This window comes from Piliocolobus tephrosceles, chromosome 15, assembly GCF_002776525.5.
Source record: "Piliocolobus tephrosceles isolate RC106 chromosome 15, ASM277652v3, whole genome shotgun sequence".
Lineage (NCBI taxonomy): Eukaryota > Metazoa > Chordata > Mammalia > Primates > Cercopithecidae > Piliocolobus > Piliocolobus tephrosceles.
This window is the reverse complement of record NC_045448.1, coordinates 7075729-7086078: the sequence shown is the minus strand read 5'-3', so window position 1 is coordinate 7086078 and position 10350 is coordinate 7075729. Positions and strand designations below refer to the sequence as shown.

Sequence of the window (10350 nt, the reverse complement as noted above, 5' to 3'; positions counted from 1 at the left end):
CTCCTGACCTTGTGATTCGCCTGCCTTGGTCTCCCAAAGTGCTGGGATTATAGGCGTGAGCCACTGCGCCCAGCCGCATCAAACTTTTATCTGTGAAACCAGCAAGACCATCAGGTTGGAGCCCACGTAGTAACCAGGTCACTGAAGCTAAAAGAGGCTCATATAATTGCTGTGCTTGTGTTTCATGAAAGCAGAGGAAGAAAACAATCCCTCACTCCTCCTTAGGGCTCTCTGTGCTGGGACAGCTGGAGGCATGATTGATCACCAAGTTTTCAACACAGCAGGAGACACATGGAAGAACTATGAGATATCTGAGAAGCTCTAAAGACCAGAAACATATATTTGGCTATTCATAACCCTTTGGAGAAACAAAATGTGTGTCACTTGCCCCAGTAAAAAAGAATAAACCATGAGGATTTTAGGACTTTTCAGGGTGAGCTAGAGACGTTAGGGCTTCAAAGGCCAGGAAATGCATTCAGATCTTCACACCCTCTAGGGTAGAATCAACTGTGTGCATTGCTACTGAGATTGCCAGGCAGCGCTAAGCACAGCATTGCAGGTGAGCCTGATAAATCCTGTTAAGTTCTCAATGCAGCTACTGCCCACCTGTTCTGTGGGTGATTTTTCATGGGCCAGAGATATACATCAGGATGGAAGGTGTTCGGTTTGGGCCAGCTGTGTCGGTAACCAGACAGACAGCACTATAATGAATGCTCCCAGAAGGAAACCAAAGAAGTTACTGTGATGGAGGACAGAGAACACAAAGCTCTGTGCAGAAAATATAGGAACAGGGAAGCTTAACCCAAGGGCCCTAACTTAGTAATTGGTGGGTTTTGCCAAGGAAATGCTCTGTGATTCTTCTGGTGACTGTATCTACCACTGAAGTACACGGTCCCTTAAGAAAGTGGATAAGGTAGCCTGTAATCCCAGCACTTTGGGAGGCTGAGGCGGGCGGATCAGGAGGTCAAGAGATCGAGACCATCCTGGAAAACCAACATGGTGAAATTCCGTCTCTACTAAAAATACAAAACTTAGCCGGGTGTAGTGGCGCATGCTCTAGTCCCAGCTACTCGGGAGGCTGAGGCAGGAGAATCGCTTGAACCTGGGAGGCGGAGGTTGCAGTGAGCCTAGATCGCGCCACTGCACTCCAGCCTGGGGGACAGAGTGAGACTTAGTCTCAAGAAAACAAACAAACAAAAAAACGAAAGGAGGTGCATGAGGTTCGCGCACAACGCCGCTGGGAGTGTCCACTGGCCTTCACAGTATCGCCAGCTGCTCAGTGACTACGGGCCACCGTCCCTAGGCTACACTCGGGGAGCTGGGAAAAGCCAGGTGCCCCAAAGCAAATACGCGGAGCTGCTGGCCATCATCAAAGAGCTGGGGAAGGAGATCAGACCCACTTACGCAGGGAGCGAGAGCGCCCTGGAGAGGCTGAAGCGCGGCATGATGCACGCTGGAGGACTGGTTCGGGAGTGCTTGGCAGAAACGGAACGGAATGCCAGATCCTAGCTGCTTTGTTGGTTTTGAAGGATTTCCACCTTTTTTACAAGATGAGAAGTAACAGTTCATCTCCCCCGTTCAGATGAAACCCTTGTTTTCAAAGTAGTTACAGTTTAGTTTTTCCTCCGGTGGTTCACATGGCTCTGAACCTACAGTGTCAAAGATTGAGAGAAGATTTTGCAGTTAATTAGGATTTGCATGTCAAGTAGTTAGGAACTGCTCAGGTTTTTGTTTGTTTGTTTGTTATTTTCAAGCATTGATTTAAAAGATGCACCTAAAGTTATCTTACAGCAAACTGTAGTTTGCCTCCAAGACACCATTGTCTCTTTAATCTTCTCTTTTGAATACATGTGTTACCCACGGTATTCCTTTTTGCTTTTCATAAGCTAATACCATTCTAGGGATTTTGTTTTTAAAGCATATTGACAGCATACTTTACTTAGTAGCTGGTTCCCGTTTCCCATTTGCCATTCACGGTGTAGATTCTGCTTAATGTAGCTTCTTTTTTGCTTACCTAATCGCGTGACTATTCGTGCTTCAAAGTCAATTTTTAAAAATGCACAAGTTATAAATATAGAAGAAAGAGCAACCCACCAAACCTAAGAAGGACCCCCGAACATGTTCATACTAAGACTGTAAGTAGATCTCAGCTCCGCGTTTAAGTCAGACAAAACATCTGGAAGAAAATGACTAAAACGGTTTGCGTCTTTGTATTTATTTATTACTTGATGTAATAAAGCTTATTTTCATAAAAAAAAAGGGAAGTGCATGAGGTGTGTCTTGCTTTTGTGGCTCTGAGAGGGGATCTTAAGGAAACTTACTGTTCCCTGTTTCTCTTTGTTTCTCCAGATTCTTGCACAGGAGTAGAAAAACTATGACCCACGGCCAGTGCTTGTATGGACTGGGAGCTAAGGGTTCTTACATTTTTAAATAGTTGAAAAAAAAATCAAAAGACTGATATTTATTACGTATGACATTATATAAAATTCAAACTTTAGTGTCCTTAAGTAAAGTTTTATTGTTCCGTTTGGCACTGTTGACACTTTGGGTTGCGTGATTCTTTCCTGTGGGGAGGGAAGGTTCTGTGCATTGATGTTTAGCCACATCCTTGGCCTCTACCCAGTAGGGGCCAGCAGGACCCCTTCTCCATTCCTCACAATCAAAGCCTTCTGCCTATCTTACCAAAAGTGCCCGGGAAGGCAAAAATCACTCGCTGGTGAGAACCGCCTTTTTGTTAAAACACAACAATGTTTGTTCATTTCACTGTTGTCTATCTGCTTTTCTGCAAAAGCAGCAGAGTTTACAAGTTGTAACAGAGACTGTCTGCCTCTTCAAGCCTACAATATTTACTCTCTGCCTCTTTACAGATAACGTTTCCCGAATCCTGATCTAGCACATAGAAGGAACTCAGTGTTTGAACAAGGAGGAAGGGAGGGGAGATAGAGAATCATAGAGTAGGTTGCTCTCTGGGGAAAAAATGAGTTGCTGTTGTTTTTCTGACACAAAGACCAATGCACAGATGTCAGGTGGCAGGCCAGCCTTTTCCTGAGAACACATGAGCACAAGTTTATTTCTAAAGCTCTAAAGTGACACGTCTGAGTCCCTAAGATCAGCCTCTTCTACTTAAATTCCAGAAAGCTACTATTCATCGTAGGAATTATGTCAACTAAAAACAATAAAATGGGAGAACACATAAGTACTGACTCTTGTAAGCAACTCCGGATCTTTTTGAAAAAATTAGCAACATGTTGGTTCATCAAATCCCAAGTTAACAGATTCAAAATATTGTGAAATTCATGAAAGAGAAGGGCGTTGATATTCATTGGCCATTCAGCATGTGCCAGGCATTCAGGGAGAATGCATATGTATATGAAACCAGAGAGCTCACTGAGAATGGGATCACTTCCTCATTTTTGACACAAGGAAATGTGCATCATAAACACGAAGGAACTGTCCAAGGTCTTATAAAGGCAGGAGCAGAGCTGAGGACTCTGATTTAGATACAGCCAAGATCTTTACTTCTGGGCTGCCATGCTGCATCTACTGAATTATACGCTGTAAAACTGGATTAGCCACATCCGCAAAGGTGGGAAATCTGCTCTGGGGTGAGTTGATATATCTAGAAATTCTGAGCATAAAGGGAACAGAGTCAGTCAGGCTCATTAAGTCCTTTTGCCACAGTTCAAAGCTCCTGCAGAGCAGCCAGGGCCCAGTTCCCCCAGGTTCCTGGGAGTATGTACCGACGCCTCTCAGGGTTACCCAGCCTGCCTAAGATTTCAGTAAAGTGTTGGTGTTTCCATACAGCATGCTGAGCTGCTCTAGAAAGGCACTCTCAGACAATCCAAGGGAGAAAATGGCCTGAAAAGCTATGTCTGTAGAAGCAGCAGTATAAAGAGAGATTTATCACTTGTTCTGATAAATTGACAGTGAAATTAAAAAGCTTAATTATTTCAGCATGAATTTTGAGAGGCTTCTTTTCCCACTGAACATATGAAAAAGTTTCAAACCATTCTGCAGCAATAAAACATCTGTGACCCAATTTACATAAAACAGAATAAAACTTGAGAGTTGTTCTGGTAGCAAAGAGCACCAAGGCAACGTGAACCCTTGTTTCATCTTCCATCAATAAACAGACCCTTGTGCATACAGTAGTCCGTAAAAAATGTCCTTATAAATCTCGAGTATGTGGGGAGATGGGGAGGGAGGTTCTGTCGGACCCAAAACACCACTGAGAAGAATAAAAGTATGTGGCAGATCAAAGGCCAATGCAGAATTCACTAATGGAAAGATAATGACCTCCAAGAGGCTGGTGGGAAGATAAAACAGAATGAATAAATTTTAAGGACAAAAACACACTTGAAAAAAATATGGCACAAATGCATTCTCTGAAAGTGTTGAATGATAATAATTCCAACAAGTTTCTTTCATTCCATTTTGTATGTTGCTAATGGAGAAAGGTGAGAAGTAGAGTTTAAAGCGTTTTGCGTTTGTTTTTTTTTTTAAAAGGTCTTGGCTATGTCTGGAGCTTTAATCACAATGGATTGGGCAGTGCTTTAAAAAAAAAAGTATCTTTTGAAGAAAGCTGAGATCCGATCCGATATACTCAATTCATATTCACGATTCTTGAGTGATTTAAAGTAGATTATTTTAAACTGATATAAAACTTGACAAAAATCTGTTCTAAAGGATGTATAGAATATTGACATATGGTAATTTACTAATTAGAGAAAAAATAGGCAACACTTACTTCTGTAAGATGTGAAACTTAAATTATGTAAAGAATTAACTCGATTCAATCCAGGGTGAAAATTCTTGGACTTTGTGTCTTTCTCACTCTTTCAGTTTGAAAGTCCTGTTCTCTGAGAGCTATTTTTGGCTAATCCACGGTCTCAGTAAACAGAAGATGAGTTTTAAAACATAATTGGTTATAGATACATTTTAAATTAGCATTTTTTTACCTCAAAAATTAACTTGCTATACACTAAAGCAGTGGTTCTGAAAGAAGGGCAGCATTTCTTGGCTGGAAGAATTGTGAGAAATAAGGTCTTAGGGACTTTTCAAAATACAGCACGACCACTGGCCACCACTCACCCCTAAGCCAGGACAAAGATTCAAATACACATCTCCGAAATGACATTAAATGCCAGCAACCCACGTCCAATTCTTATTAGAAACCAGGGCCTTGATGACTCGCTGTTATTGGTGAAAATAAGTCATTTCCTCAAGCAGGTTGGAAGCATGACTGTTAGCTCATTCGACACTATCCATGTCAAGGACTGGATCCCACTATCAGCTCAAGTGAATGGTAAAGAACAGAGCTTCACATTTGGCTGTAATTTGCCCCAGAGGTGCCACAAGAATAATCTTAAACCCACTGCCATTTAAAACCTTCACAAAGCTGGGCAGGAAGAAGTGATATTAATGGGAGGGCTTGAAGAATAAGCAGTCAGTCTTATTTTGCCTCTGGAGAAAGCTTGCCAGCATAGAGATCTAGGTAGTTGACGTGGTGAGCGGAGTGGAAGTGTTCTGGAATAGGGTGCAGAGTAGCAAACGCTGGGCAAACGGGTGGTGCACACCAGCTGACGGTCTCAGGGGAACTCTCCAGCCAGGGGTTGCCTTGTGAAAATGAAAATCCAGTGTTGCCAGGGTCTCACTTCGTAAGGATGACTGACAACCTGGATTTTTGTGTGAACTCACCTATTTTTTATATGATGGCAACTAATCGTTTTTAAAACCAGACACGGTGGGAACCAATAACACAGAGTAAACAAGCCTTATGTGTGTGTCAAAGGCAGCCTGTAAATTGCCGGTTTGTCCTCTCTGCCCCAAGCACTCTGAAGTCTGTCACAGTTTAAAGCCAGACATGCAGTCACTTGCCCAAGTGACATCACATTTGCGTCCACATCAATGTCCCATAGGTTGCTTTTTCTGATTCACTGTTTTTGCTTTTTTTTTTTTTTTGATACAATGAATAATTGAAGGATATGATTAAAAGTTACCCTGTGAAACTCATCTTAGCATTTATTGTGAGGGTATTACGAATGCTGCCTCTTATGTGATACAATCAGCTCTCAACGGAAAAATGTCTTCTTTAGCTTAATTATCAGGTGTAACTGTGCTTTTAAGGGGAAAATACTTTGTTTTTATGTTTTACTGGTTCTGTGACTTATATAGACATTACCTGTATCTTGTCATTGAATGCTGGAAAACAAAGCTGAATTTGTGTGTTTACATTTCGGAATTGTTTCTGTTGTTACTCACTTTTCTTTCAATATACCTCACGTGCTAACTCCTTTTTATTTGGTTTATCTTCTTATGCTTACTAGATTCTTGATGAGATAAGTTACTTCCACTTGAGAACAGAGCATAAAAGGAATATGTGAGAGGTATTTAAAAACTAATTTCAACTATTTGTAGCTCACCGCCTTCTAAAGTATACGTTGTTTGTTATGTTATGTAGGACCAAGAGTAGAGGAGTTACTATGTGTCCTGGTTCTAAACGGAGGACCTGGGATTGAATAAACTCAGAGGACTTGTGATTGGATAGACTCAAGCTAAAAATCGGGGGAGAGAGAGGCTCTTATGGGGGAACAAGAGCACTGAGAAAGAGAAAGAAACACCCCCTACACACATACACACACACACACACACACACACACAGACTCTAATAGGAATTCAATATCAAGATGATTCTACAAATCAAAATTCTGAAATCCACGTGTAAAACTAACACTGAGAAAAACACCCCCAAATTCAATATTTAATGTGAATTTACTTCAGATGAACTAAAATTAAGGAAGAAACTAGAATATAAATGGCATGATTGTGTTTACAATGTTCATGAGCTAAGTTAAAGAATAATATTTATAAAAATAAGAAAATATATTAATAAAGAAGACAAGACATTAAAATTGAATTATTTAAAACATAGGAAAAGTCCTCAACAAACAGAATAAACTTTAGATTGGACACATTTGAAGATATGATATGTAAATCTGAAGGCTGAGGAATTGATCCAACATGAAACATGACAAATACAAAGATAGAAAAATATGAACTTCATTTAAGACAGAAGACATATTTAGGATATTTGTACAGGAAAGAGTTCAGTAGCAACTAGTAAAAAATAATTTTAAAGATAAGTTAGAATATTTCATGAATGCTCCAATTAAAGACACAACTAGTATCTAGCAGGATAAATATAAATAAATACATATCTGGACATACTATATTAAAATTCTATAAAATTAAGAATAAAGACACAATCTTAAAAGTGTCAGAGAGAGAAAACACACTTCTTCAAAGAAAAGGAAAGAAAATTGTACTGACACCAGACTTCTTGACAAGATCAATACATTCTAGAATATAATAATATAATATATCTTGATGGCTGAGTTTACTACATAATGAAAGTAAACCTGGAATTCTATATTCAGATAAATCATCATTCAAAGATACGTGAAAAGAGAACCTTTCTCAGAGGTACAAAATTTGCTCCCCAATACTGATCCTCTCTGAAAGCAGCATTCAAGTACATACCAAAGCAAAAAACAAAAAAAAATAAGAGGCGGGGAAAGTATGACCCTTAAAATGAACACAGAAACTGGTAAATACGTTGACAAATTTGGTTATATACTGACTGTAATTAATAGTAGGCTACAAAAAGATCGAATAAAATCTTTAACGATTAAGAGAAATGACAATGTTGATGATGAAGATAATTGGTGACTATCAGTTGAAGTCCTTATATGATTGCCATGAGGATATAAATAACAAGTAAATTGATTGTGTTAGAAAAAATGGATAATTGGTATTTAATTAAATGTTCAGATATAATTACTGCAATAGTAGAAATATTATATAAAGCTTCTAAGAAGTGGGGATGAGGTATGCATGAGGGGATTTTTATATATGTATATATAATATATATCAACATATATATACAATATACATTCATCCAAATGAGTACAGAAAGAATATAAAGAAAAAACAATAAAAATTGAATGCACACCAAAGAATTACAAAAGAATATGGTGGAAGTAAATCTAGCTATACCAATTAGAGAACTTTTTAAATGTAGAGCTCACCAGAGATGGGTAAAATAAAACATATGGAAAGATTGAAAATAAAGTATTAAAATGTTTCTCCAGAAAACCAGTAAGCAAAAAAAACAAAAAAAAAATTGTGGAAGTGATTATACTGATATTGAAGAAAATAGAATTTGAGGCAGAAAGTATTGATAGATATTAGGAAAGACACAATTAGATCATAAAAGAGTAATGAATACGATTTTTTAAATCATGAACTTCGGTAACATAATAACATAACGTTATAAAGAATAAAATACAATTCATATTTTGCAGTCTGACTAAAGTGAATATGATTATTCACATGATTTGCTTTTCTGAGGTAAATATTGGTGGTCTCCAAAAATTAGAGGAAGGTGAGTACTGCAAGCTTCCTTCCTGGTAAACTTTCCACCAGGTGGGACATTGCAGTGAAAAATAGTCTCAACCAAACTCTTCCAGCTGTTTCATCATTATTAATAAGAAGGTACCAGCTGAGGGAGGTGGCTTATGCCTGTAATCCCAGCACTTTGGGAGGCCAAGGCAGGTGGACCACCTGAGGTCAAGAGTTCGAGATCAGCCTGGCCAACATGGTAAAACCCCATCTCTACTAGAAATATAAAAATTAGTGGGATGTAGTGGCAAATGCCTGTAATCCCAGCTACTTGGGAGGCTGAGGCAGGAGAATCACTTGAACCCAGGAGGCAGAGGTTGCAGTGAACCGAAATCGCGCCATCGCACTACTCCAGCCTGGGCGACAAAAGTGAAATTCTGTTAAAAAAAAAAAAAAAAAAAGCCAGATGCAGTGGCTCACACCTGTAATCCCAGCACTTTGAGAAGCCGAGGCAGGTAGATCACCTGAGGTCAGGAGTTCAAGACCAGTCTGACCAACATGGTGAAAACCCATCTCTAGTAAAAATACAAAAAATTAGCCAGACACGGTGGCGGGCACCTGTAATTTCAGCTACTCGGAGGGCTGAGGCATGAGAATCACTTGAACCCAGGAGGCAGATGTTGTGGTGAGCCAAGACTACGCCATTGCACTCCAGCCTGGGCAACATGAGCAAAACTCCATCTCAAAAAAAAAAAAGTACCAAATCATAAAATATGCCCCGTAAACTTTCTGTTCTTTAAATGCACTGACAGCATCTTGCAGAGGAAGTTTACAGGAAATGGAAGCCACATACTTAATGGCAGAATTCAGTCAACCTATTGGAGCCAGATGATCAAACTTATCTATCAGTGGGAAGATGCAGGGACACTCCAATAAGGTATAATTCTTAAGAATGTGGATTACAGGTCTTGCTAGATTCATATACCAAAAGAGTACCCTCATGCAAAGGTGGAAGGACCTGTATAATTCCAGGCCAATCTACACACCTTGAACCCAATTCAATCCACTTAGAGTAACCACTTTGATGTTGGCTTTTTTTTTTTTTTTAAACAAAAGGACATAATTTATTTTTTAGAGCAGTTTTACGTAGGTTCACGGAAAAAGTTAGCATTAAATGCAGAGTTCCCACATACTCCCTGCTCCCACTCCTCCACACACATACAACCTCCCCAACTATTGATATCTCTCACCACGGCGGTATATTTGTTACAATCAATGAACCTGCCTTTGACATATCATTATCACCCAAAATCCATAGCTATGCACTCTCTGGGCTCTGACAAACGTGTAATGACACATCTCCACCATTATAGTATCCTACAGAAGAGTGTCATTGCCCCACAATCCTTCTGTGTTCTGCCTTTTCATCCCTCCCTCTCCTGTAACCCCTGACAACTACTACTGTTTTCATTGTCTTCATAGTCCTTTCCTTTCCTTTCCAAAATGTCAAGTAGTTGGAAAAGATAGTAGGTATCATTTTCAGACTCACTTCTTTCACTTACCATATGGATTTAAGGTTCCACCAGGTCTTTCTATGGCTTAATAGCCCATGTCATTTAAGTGCCAAATAATATTTCATTTTCTGGGTATACCATAATTTATTTATAAATTCTCCTACTGAAGGACATCTTGGTTGCTTTCAAGTTTTAGCATTTATGAATAGAGCTGATATAAATATCCACATGCAGGTTTGTAAGAGGAACTAAGCTTTTACATCAATAGAGTAAATTCAAAGGACTAAAATTGGCTGATTATATAGTAAGAATATGTTTAGTTTTATAAGAAACTGCCAAACTGCCTTTTAAAGTGGCCGTGCCATTTTTGCATTCTTATGATGTTGACTTTTGATTAGAATAGTTCAAATACAACGTAAATATCCTTGGGTTTGTA

General features: G+C 39.2%; 1 pseudogene; it reads left to right on the top strand.

Moving 5' to 3' along the window:
• Positions 1–1215: 1215 nt before the first annotated feature.
• Positions 1216–1509, top strand: LOC111531375 (annotated as a pseudogene).
• The last annotated feature ends 8841 nt before the right edge of the window (positions 1510–10350 follow it).